We start from the raw sequence: 12903 nt of genomic DNA on the forward strand, positions 1-12903 counted from the left end.
AATAAATTGTGGATTTCTATTTAAAATTAAATTTATAATTTAAAAACGTGCTTATGTTTGTATTTATATTCATATGAAATCATTAAAAGGTAATAAGACAAAATACGTTTATTTTTTAGCATTAAAATACAACTTAAATTCTTTTGAAAACATTTAAAATAACTATTTTTAATTTTTAAAAGGATATTTATGATTTAAAAAACATGTATTTGCGTTACTGGTCAACCCTGATACTAGGTATACAAATGGTAGTATTTGGGTAATTTTGTATTGTTGATTGTATTTATTTAAATTTTTTTAATAAATAATGTTCCATTTGATTTTAGATTATATTTTACGTAAATGGTATATTAAGAATATTTTACTATAGTCATTGATTTATCATATGATTTTTAGTGTTTTAGATAATATAAAATAATCTAATTGATTTGGAAAATTTCAACCATGGAATATGTCGTTTATTTAGAATTTATCTTTCAGCTCTCTGAGGTATTACTCTTCTCTTGATGGGTATATATATATCTCTCCAATCCTTATTGCTGGGTCACACACTATCCTTTATAGCCGTTTGTGAACCACAGGATTTCTTGGCACCTCGTCTTTATTGCTTTCATGCAGAGGGAATATATAATCTTTGTAGGTATTTTTAAGATAGAGTAAACAAGAATTAAAGATATTTAAGAAAATAATAATCTTTTTCACAATTTATTTTTATATATCTTCGGTAAAAGATAATTGGATATAAAAACTGAATTTCTACAAAAAAATAAATTAACTTTTACAATTATGGATAATTTAAATATTTGATTTATATCCGCAAAATAATATATGTACAGATATAACATAACCATGAAAATATAAAGTAGAATATATATAATAATCAGAGACCTGCAGAGATACCATTTGCACGGCCCGGCCCGGATATTTAAAAAAAAAAATTTTTTAGGCCCCCGGCTCGGAATTTTTAAAAATTATATTCGACCTGGTATATACAAAAAATTTACCTATTCGGTATTTTAACATATTTTTCGGCGAGTATTATCATTTAATAAGCAAGCATATTAGCTAATGTGTTAAACGGCTCGTTTTGAGCCGATTTTTAAAAACGAATAACTCAATATTTTCGCCAGAAAAATATTGACTAAGCCTCGAAATTTCGATACTATATATCTATACCTTTGCTCATTCTATGAGCAAAATTTTCAGGCTGGCGTAATATTTTTCTGGATAAAAAATTGAGTTAGCCGTTTTTAAAAATCGGATAAAAGCGAGCCGTTTAACAACATTACATTTTATTTTTTTTTATTCTAAACAGATATTTAGTATATTACAAATTGAAACTATAAAAAATTTGTGTAACTAATATTTTGAGAATATACTAAATTAATTGTATTTATAAAAAAAATAAAACTGATATTTTAATTGATAAAAAATATAACATATATTATATAATAATGTATTTAATCCTTTGCGTATTTATTCCATGGCAGGAAAACTATAATTATATTATGTAATAAATACTATGAGTGTTAGCTAGTGTTAACTTTCCTCCAATATTATATTAATCATAACTAATATATAATCATTATAACCATATCTAATTGACTAATATAATATAATTCATGCCGGCCCGTTTATTTAAAAAAAAAATTTCAGGCCCTGCCCGGGATATTTTAAACATTTAAAATACGGTCCGGGCTGGGCTTAGGGCCGGGCCTGCAGGTCTCTGATAATAATAGAATAAAAAACTTACATTACATGTGGAAAAGAATGAAATTACCATAATTAAGATGCCAACAATTCATAAAAAATGGGTGGGGAGAGGGTGGGGGGTCTATATAACGCTCTATACTAGTCTTTAGTGATTTTAATTTTAATTTAAAAAAGCTATAATTTACTCTATAAGGGGCTAATTGACCTTATAGTTGTAATTTGTAATCATAATTCCAATAATGGATTAACTTTAAATATTACATTACATCAGGCCTTATTAAACTAAATAAATGAAATTAATCATATAATATCCTATTCCTAAAATGGATTAACTATATTACATTACAACGAACTTACCAATTAATAAACGATTATACTTAACAATTGTTATAAAAATAAATCATTATGATAATTTATTATTAATTTAAATGCTTGACAAAAAAAAATTAAAAGATTTATTATTAATTTAACTGCTTGATAAAAAACAATTAAAATGATTTATTATAAATTTAAAAACTTAATAAAAAAATTAACACGAATTTTGTAAAATAATATGTAAAATGTTTTCAATACGCCTTTGTCTTAAATACTATACCATTTGGGCGCAGGAATATACAGCAATTGTTTTTATATCATTTCTATCATTTTATTTTAATACGCAGCTCTTTGTCACAAATACAACACACATTGTATGCAGGATTATACGGCAATTGTTTCATATCGTGTCTATCATCAATTTTTTTTTAATAGGCGACTCTTCGTCTTGGTAACACGCCATACGTCGTCTTCAGTGCCATACTATGCGTGTGCGGGAATTATACAGTCCTTCCCAACACCTTGCACCAAGCTGGTGCATCTTTCACCAGGGATTTATAAAATAGTAATAGGCAAGAATTAAAGTTATTTATTTAAGTAATAAATTAATAATCTTTATCACAATTTATAAGTATATATATCTTCGGTAAAAGTTAATTGGATATAAAAAACCTTTGAATGTTATTTCAACAAGAAAATAAATTAACTTTAATTAGCGATACTATTTGATTTATGCAGCTAAACAATATACAAACAGATAATATAATATTATAAATAAGACCATTAAAATATAAAATAGAATACATATAAGATTACTACAAGCTTCATAAAAAGTATCTTGTATCTAAGATATTCCTATTTTAGTAAAAGATACAAGTCTCTTCTATCTTGTAAATTTTTTATATTTTTATTAAGATACTTATTTTTTTAAGGACTTAGCCAACTCTGCTTATATTAGAACAGGCAAGTGGCATAGATATAAATTAAAAAAATATTATTATTAACTAGTTATTTCTAAATGTATCTTGCCAAAATAACTATTTTATAAATGCTATATTTACATATTATAATAAAATGTAGTCAAATTTAGCATCGCAATGTGAATACATTTTGTATTCGCTTAATAAAATTAAAGGTCATAAAATAATTGTAGAAAAAATAATTTTTAAATGTCCAAATTTAAAATATCATTTAATAAATAATATTATATGAAATTCAATTTGAATCTGTTAAATCTTAGAGATAACCGAAGGATATATACATAGTTTAATTTATACATCAATTTAGCAGAATTTTTTATTGAGAGATTTATGTTCGTGGCTTTTTTCTCCTTGTGATTTTTTCCATTTATTTTTTTTTCCAGGGTTTTCGTCTATTACCAAATGATGGTAACTCATCACGGAGAAATTTTTAATATTATTTTTTTTATTAAAAAGTTGGAAATTTTTTCATGTAATAATAATTCAAAGTTTCATTTCAAAAGTTTTAAGAATGGCATAATTTTTAGGTCCGTGAAGTTGGCCCCGCAATTTTTGATTTTCAATGGTTTATCAGTTGGTGTGATTAGTACCCGATTTTTACCGATTTGTACCGTTTTCAGTTCGATTTGTACCATCACCGTTTTTGAGATATTCAAAGAACAAAATGGGGGGCCAACTTCACGACAGCCCCCCAACTTTTGAACTTAAAAATAAAAAGTGAATAGGTCGATAGAGAATAATTTGTACCGTTTTCAGTTCGATTTGTACCATCACCGTTTTCCAGCTATTGACCGTTGAAAATATGGCGCCAAAAATATAAAACACTCAACATTTATTTTTTTTAAATTTTTTTAACGTACAACGGTAGAGAATTTTTTTCTTTTCCTAATGATGCCTCAAATTAAGCTTTATCTTCATTATTTATTTCGGAAATCAAATTTTAAACCTTATATTATAGCGTGAAGTTAGCCCCCCCCCCAATATTCAAAATTTGAAATTTTTCAAATTTTTAAAACGGGATTGATTTGTACCCGATTTGTACCGATCTGTACCGTTTCAAACTCGATTTGTACCATTACCGTTTTCCAGCTATTGACCGTTAAAGATATGGCGCCAAAAATATAAAACAATCAACATTAATTTTTTTTAAATTTTTTTTAACGTACAACGGTAGAGAATTTTTCTCTCTTCCTAATGATGCCTCAAATTAAGCTTTATCTTCATTATTTATTTCGGAAATCAAATTTTAAACCTTATATTATAGCGTGAAGTTAGCCCCCCCCCAATATTCAAAATTTGAGATTTTTCAAATTTTTAAAACGGGATTGATTTGTACCCGATTTGTACCGATTTGCACCGATTTGTACCGTTTCAAACTCGATTTGTACCATTACCGTTTTCCAGCTATTGACCGTTAAAGATATGGCGCCAAGGTTTAAAATTTGATTTCCGAAATAAATAATAATGATAAAGCATAATTTGAGGCATCATTAGGAAGAGAAAAAAATTCTCTACCGTTGTACGTTAAAAAATTTAAAAAAATAAATGTTGAGTGTTTTTTATTTTTGGCGCCATATCTTTAACGGTCAATAGCTGGAAAACGGTAATGGTACAAATCGAGTTTGAAACGGTACAAATCGGTACAAATCGGGTACAAATTAATCCCGTTTTAAAAATTTGAAAAATCTCAAATTTTGAATATTGGGGGGAAGGGGGGGCTAACTTCACGCTATAATATAAAGTTTAAAATTTGATTTCTGAAATAAATAATGAAGATAAAGCTTAATTTGAGGCATCATTAGGAAGAGAAAAAATTCTCTACCGTTGTACGTTAAAAAATTTTTTAAAAAAATAAATGTTGATATATTTTTGGCGCCATATCTTTAACGGTCAATAGCTGGAAAACGGTAATGGTACAAATCGAGTTTGAAACGGTACAAATCGGTACAAATCGGGTACAAATCAATCTCGTATTAAAAATTTGAAAAATCTCAAATTTTGAATATTAGTGGGGGCTAACTTCACGCTACAATATAAGGTTTAAAATTTGATTTCCAAAATAAATAATGAAGATAAAGCTTAATTTGAGGCATCATTAGGAAGAGAAAAAAATTCTCTACCGTTGTACGTTAAAAAATTTTTAAAAAAAATAAATGTTGAGTGTTTTATATTTTTGGCGCCATATCTTTAACGGTCAATAGCTGGAAAACGGTAATGGTACAAATCGAGTTTGAAACGGTACAAATCGGTAGAAATTGGGTACAAATCAATCCCGTATTAAAAATTTGAAAAATCTCAAATTTTGAATATTGGGGGGGGGGGGGGGGCTAACTTCACGCTATAATATAAGGTTTAAAATTTGATTTCCGAAATAAATAATGAAGATAAAACTTAATTTGAGGCATCATTAGGAAGAGAAAAAAATTCTCTACCGTTGTACGTTAAAAAAAATTTAAAAAAAATTAATGTTGATTGTTTTATATTTTTGGCGCCATATCTTTAACGGTCAATAGCTGGAAAACGGTAATGGTACAAATCGAGTTTGAAACGTACAAATCGGTAGAAATCGAGTACAAATCAATCCCGTTTTAAAAATTTGAAAAATCTCAAAATTTGAATATTGGGGGGGGGGGGGCTAACTTCACGCTATAATATAAGGTTTAAAATTTGATTTCCGAAATAAATAATAAAGATAAAGCTTAATTTGAGGCATCATTAGGAAGAGAAAAAAATTCTCTACCGCTGTACGTTAAAAAAATTTTAAAAAAATTAATGTTGAGTGTTTTTTATTTTTGACGCCATATTTTCAACGGTCAATAGCTGGAAAACGGTGATGGTATAAATCGAACTGAAAACGGTACAAATCATTCTCTATCGACCTATTCACTTTTTATTTTTAAGTTCAAAAGTTGGGGGGCTGTCGTGAAGTTGGCCCCCCATTTTGTTCTTTGAATATCTCAAAAACGGTGATGGTACAAATCGAACTGAAAACGGTACAAATCGGGTACTAATCACACCAACTGATAAACCATTGAAAATCAAAAATTGCGGGGCCAACTTCACGGACCTATAATTTTTTCGTTCAATTCGTGTAATTTTAGATTATTTTTATATTAAAAAATAATAAATAAATGACGTCTGGATTTTGGTTTTTATCATAATTCATAAATTTTACAATAAAAACAAAGTATATTTAAAAATTTAAAAAAATTTGTGAAAATTTTAATTCTTTAATTTTACAATAAAAACAAGACGTGTGCTATGACTATGAAGCTACTAAGTTAGGACTATTGAATCAAATACTAAATAATTAATCAATTTATTAGAATAAATTGTTTTTTTGTGAAAAAGGTTGATAAAAGTATGCACTTGTTTAATTTGGGCGTCGTTGGGTTTGGAATCGTTGAAATTGAATGACCCATAAAAATAAATATAATATTTTATTAAAATTGTATCGCTCAAATTATTGAAATACAAAATTAGACAAGTTAGCTAAATTGTTAAAATTAAAATACGACTTCTTCCCACCAGACCAAATTTTTAAATAAAATAAAATTAAAAAAATTAATAAAAAAAATACTAAAAATTTCCCCTGGATTCAGTGAGTTACCCCAAATTACTATATCAAAAAATTAAGAAGGAGAATTGAAATTTGATTTTGATCATTTACTCTAATTGTGAATGATCATACTTAGAGGTCTGCAAAGTAATTTTTTCGCAACCCGAGCCCGACCCAAGCCCAAATTTAAATACTTTTTTTCCGAGGTTGACCCGAGCACACATTTTTTAGTCCAACCCGAACTCGACCCGAGCCAGAAATTTTACAATTTGAATATTATAATAACCTTAAAAAAAATTATGTGTATTTATTCATCGCCACCTTAAATAAAAGTTTATTTGACGGCCATAATCTAATCAAGATATATATTAAGTTGCATTTTGAATTTTTTAAATAAAATATTATAAAAAAGTTAAAATACAATCGAATTTAAAAATTATAAGAAATTTAACAATATTTTCATATATTTGTTACCAGCACATCGACAATTTTTCATATATACGTTTAATTTCGGAAATAATTTATTGCGTATACCATCAGCAGTATCTATTAAATTTCTAGAAATTGTCGCAGGATTTGGAATAATGCTTTTAAATCAATATTTCCATATATTGAGCCAATTATGGCAAAATATTGGCAACAAAGCCTTCCTAATGAATTATATCAAATGATCTCAAATCACGTCCACAAAACATGGTAAGCATCTTTGTACACTCTTTTTTTCAATTTGGTACAACATTTGAGTTTTGGGGATCAGTACCAAAAAGGTTATCAATTGTTAAATTGAGTCTTTTTTACTCTCTATTGTAAATACACATTTAGGCCTTTTTAGTTAATTTGTGCCTAAAAAATTGAATAATAACCTCTTGTTAAAGAATTATAAAAAAATATATATATTTGCTAAAAGTGCACCTTACATAATTAAGTTTTTCCTTGTTTTTATCATATATAAATGAAAACTTTTTCCAGACCTCAGATTTGCCATTGGTATTTTTCCTTATTTTAAACATCAACATTTTTTTAATTTCGCATCCATTGAAAATTTTTTTTTAATATGAAAATATGAGGCTATTTAATCAAATAGATATTAGTAAAATATATTTTATTTAACATGATAGAATATGATGAAAGCAGGGACAAAGCGTCCATAGAAGCTCCCTTGAAATTTTTTTTACAAAATTCTTAGATAAACTTAATATAATCTTTATACTATGCTAAAAAAAAATAAAATTACTTCCTTAAAATAATTAATATATTTTTTATAACGTTAAAAAGATTTATAATATTTTACTACGATAAAAAATTTACGTTAAAAAATTTACTATTATTTTTACTACGTTCAAAAATTTACTATTATTTTTACTACGTAAAAAAATTTACTATTATATTTACTATGTTAAAAAATGATGGAAGCAAATTTAATATTGCTTATTTTCGGGTAGGTCTATAAGTCGAAAGGCTGCATGATACGAAAGGCTAAAAAATAATATTGAAAATAAAAATAACAAAGAAAATGATTAATGTGTAATTTGATTGATTTATTGCTTTTTTTACGAGAAAAATATTATAATAATATTACATTATAAATATATTAAAAAAATGGAAATTTTAAGATCTTTTCAATTTTTTTATTAATTCTTTGAAATAAATTACGGTTTTAATTTTATTTAATTTTATTAATTTTTAATTAATATTTTTAATTAAATTATATTTATTTATTTAAAAAAAATGGAATATAATATATTAAAAAAATGGAAATTTTAAGATCTTTTCAATTTTTTTATTAATTCTTTGAAATAAATTGCGGTTTATTTTTATTTTTATTTAATTTTTATTTTTAATTAAATTATATTTGGTTATTTTAAAAAAATGGATTATAATATTTCAATTTTTTTATTAATTCTTTGAAATAAATTGCGATTATAATTTTATTTAATTTCATTAATTTTTAATTTATATTTTTAATTAAATTATTTGGTTATTTTAAAATAATGGAATTTTTAAAATTATATGTATATTCTATTTAAGTTTTTTTTCAAAACTAAATTGATAGTAAGTATAACGTTATTGTGAGTACTGGATTAGGGAAAAGGCTAACATCTTATATGCAATTTTGAATATTTTTATATCATTCTACTCAGAATTAAATTTCCTATCTAAATATGCTTTGATGTATTTTTTCACGTTATTGGTTCAAAAAATAAATTTAAAAAATTTTTTTGTGGTAAAAACGTTGGAAGGGAAAAGGCTAACATCTTATATGCAATTTTGAATATTTTTATATCATTCTACTCAGAATTAAATTTCCTATCCAATTATGCTTAGATGTATTTTTTTACGTTTCCGGTTCAAAAAATAACATTTTTGTCGCGAAAACGTTCGAAGGGAAAAGGCTAACATCTTAAGTTTAATTTTATAAATTTTTATATCATTGAACTCAGAATTAAATTTCCTATCTAAATATGCTTTGATGTAATTTTTTACGTTATCGGTTCAAAAAATAAATTTTAAAAATTTTTTTGTGGTAAAAACGTTGGAAGGGAAAAGGCTAACATCTTATATGCAATTTTGAATATTTTTATATCATTCTACTCAGAATTAAATTTCCTATCCAATTATGCTTAGATGTATTTTTTTACGTTTCCGGTTCAAAAAATAACATTTTTGTCGCGAAAACGTTCGAAGGGAAAAGGCTAACATCTTAAGTTTAATTAAGCATATTTAGATAGAAAATTTAATTCTGAGTTCAATGATATAAAAATTTATAAAATTAAACTTAAGATGTTAGCCTTTTCCCTTCGAACGTTTTCGCGACAAAAATGTTATTTTTTGAACCGGAAACGTAAAAAAATACATCTAAGCATAATTGGATAGGAAATTTAATTCTGAGTAGAATGATATAAAAATATTCAAAATTGCATATAAGATGTTAGCCTTTTCCTTCAACGTTTTTACCACAAAAATCTTTAAAATTTATTTTTGAACCGATAACGTAAAAAATTACATCAAAGCATATTTAGATAGGAAATTTAATTCTGAGTTCAATGATATAAAAATTTATAAAATTAAACTTAAGATGTTAGCCTTTTCCCTTCGAACGTTTTCGCGACAAAAATGTTATTTTTTGAACCGGAAACGTAAAAAAATACATCTAAGCATAATTGGATAGGAAATTTAATTCTGAGTAGAATGATATAAAAATATTCAAAATTGCATATAAGATGTTAGCCTTTTCCCTTCGAACGTTTTCGCGACAAAAATGTTATTTTTTGAACCGGAAACGTAAAAAAATACATCTAATCATAATTGGATAGGAAATTTAATTCTGAGTAGAATGATATAAAAATATTCAAAATTGCATATAAGATGTTAGCCTTTTCCCTTCCAACGTTTTTACCACAAAAAAATTTTTTTAATTTATTTTTTGAACCGATAACGTAAAAAATTACATCAAAGCATATTTAGATAGGAAATTTAATTCTGGGTTCAATGATATAAAAATTTATAAAATTAAACTTAAGATGTTAGCCTTTTCCCTTCGAACGTTTTCGCGACAAAAATGTTATTTTTTGAACCGGAAACGTAAAAAATACATCTAAGCATAATTGGATAGGAAATTTAATTCTGAGTAGAATTATATAAAAATATTCAAAATTGCATATAAGATGTTAGCCTTTTCCCTTCCAACGTTTTTACCACAAAAAAATTTTTAAAATTTATTTTTTGAACCAATAACGTAAAAAAATACATCAAAGCATATTTAGATAGGAAATTAAATTCTGAGTTCAATGATATAAAAATTTATAAAATTAAACTTAAGATGTTAGCCTTTTTCCTTCGAACGTTTTCGCGACAAAAATGTTATTTTTTGAACCGGAAACGTAAAAAAATACATCTAAGCATAATTGGATAGGAAATTTAATTCTGAGTAGAATGATATAAAAATATTCAAAATTGCATATAAGATGTTAGCCTTTTCCCTTCCAACGTTTTTACCACAAAAAAATTTTTTTAATTTATTTTTTGAACCAATAACGTGAAAAAATACATCAAAGCATATTTAGATAGGAAATTTAATTCTGAGTATAATGATATAAAAATATTCAAAATTGCATATAAGATGTTAGCCTTTTCCCTAATCCAGTACTCACAATATCGTTATACTTACTATCAATTTAGTTTTGAAAAAAAACTTAAATAGAATATACATATAATTTTAAAAATTCCATTATTTTAAAATAACCAAATAATTTAATTAAAAATATAAATTAAAAATTAAAGAAATTAAATAAAATTATAATCGCAATTTATTTCAAAGAATTAATAAAAAAATTGAAATATTATAATCCATTTTTTTAAAATAACCAAATATAATTTAATTAAAAATAAAAATTTAATAAAAATAAAAATAAAACCGCAATTTATTTCAAAGAATTAATAAAAAAATTGAAAAGATCTTAAAATTTCCATTTTTTAAATATATTATATTCCATTTTTTTTAAATAAATAAATATAATTTAATTTAAAATATAAATTAAAAATTAATAAAATTAAATAAAATTAAAACCGTAATTTATTTCAAAGAATTAATAAAAAAATTGAAAATATCTTAAAATTTCCATTTTTTTAATATATTATAATGTAATGTTATTATAATATTTTTCTCGTAAAAAAAGCAATAAATCAATCAAATTACACATTAATCATTTTCTTTGTTATTTTTATTTTCAATATTATTTTTTAGCCTTTCGTATTATGCAGCCTTTCGACTTTTAGACCTTGCGCTTATTTTCCTATAATAAATATAGTATAAATCATGATTCACACTATATTTTTTTGGTGTAATTTTTTTATTACGTTAAAAAAAATATACAAGAGGGAAGCAAATCTAATATTGCTTATTTTTTAATAAATAAATAGAAAATCATGTTATGATATTGTTTAATTTTACGATTAAAAAATAAGCATTGAGGAAGCAAATAAAAAATTGCATATTCTTTTATAAAAGAAAAAGAAATTTTTTATATTTTTTTTCTTACTTTTTAAAAAAAAAAATTTTTTTCTTTAAATTAATGTTTAATAATTGCAGAGTTGTTAAAGTAGCGCGCTATCTTTTTTGGTACTTTTTTTTAAATTATTTAATTTTTTAGCGCGCTACTTTTTTTATTTTTTTAAAAGTAGCTAAGTAGCGCGCTACTTCGCTACTTTTAAAAAATATAATGAATGTAAGTATAAACATGAAAATTTAAATATAATATCATAATTAATTATAATTTTTATAATTTATTATTTAATTTTGAAATTTAAATACATTTTCAATTTTTAATTTATATTTTCAATCTGTGTTAATAATCTAAAATGGCATCGCCCATGGATAACCAAATCCTTGAAAATGATTCAGACATGGAAGATTCAATGGAAGAAAATGTACTTAATAGCTCTAATAACGATTTCCCATTCCCTAGATTTGAAAAATTTTTTAAAATAAATATTAAAACAAAAACTGGATTCAAATTCCTGTGCTTAAAATGTAAAAAAAAATATCATCAAATCAATCGAGTATCTATAACCTGAAGAAACACCTAAAGGCAAATTGTTATTTTTACATTATAATATTATTTATTTTATTAGACTTGCTATAAGGATATAGAGAAACATATAAAAAATTTTGGTATAGGAAAATCTTCATTCAAAAAGACAAATACTATCCAAACCAAATTAACTGATAATAAACAATAAAGTAATTGTTGATTATATTATTGACACAGTTCAGCCATTGTCCTTGGTTGCGATAGGCTAATGGCGAAGCTGAATAATCTTACTCCAACAAACATAGATTGCCGAGTATCTACCACGAAGACATCCTCAAATAATTTTTTGGAAATTAAAGATGATTTAATAGAAAATCCAATTGATCTTTTTTTTCAATCAAAAAATATTGAAATGAATATTTTTGATAATTTTTCATATATTAAAAATTTATATATAAAATTAAATACCCCCTTGCCCTCAAGTGCTAGTGTCGAGAGATTATTTAGTAAAGCAAAGCTTATACTTTCTGATCGTCGCTCTAGACTTGGGGATGATAATATTGAAATGATATTATTAAAATGCAACAAATTAAAATAAATATTTATTTATATTGCTTATTTTTTTATAAAACTAACTATATTTTTATATTTATAAATGTTGATTTTTATATATTATTTATTATACATTTACATTATAAGCAAAAAAAAAATAAAAAAAAATTTGTTTCATTTTTTTCTAAATTTTTTTTTATAAAAAGTAGCTTAAAAGCGCGCTATTTTTTTTGACAAATAGCGAAAGCCGTAG

This window comes from Gordionus sp. m RMFG-2023, chromosome 2 (genome assembly GCF_954871325.1).
Source record: "Gordionus sp. m RMFG-2023 chromosome 2, tfGorSpeb1-WG-v2, whole genome shotgun sequence".
Taxonomy (NCBI): Eukaryota; Metazoa; Nematomorpha; class Gordioida; order Chordodea; family Parachordodidae; genus Gordionus; species Gordionus sp. m RMFG-2023.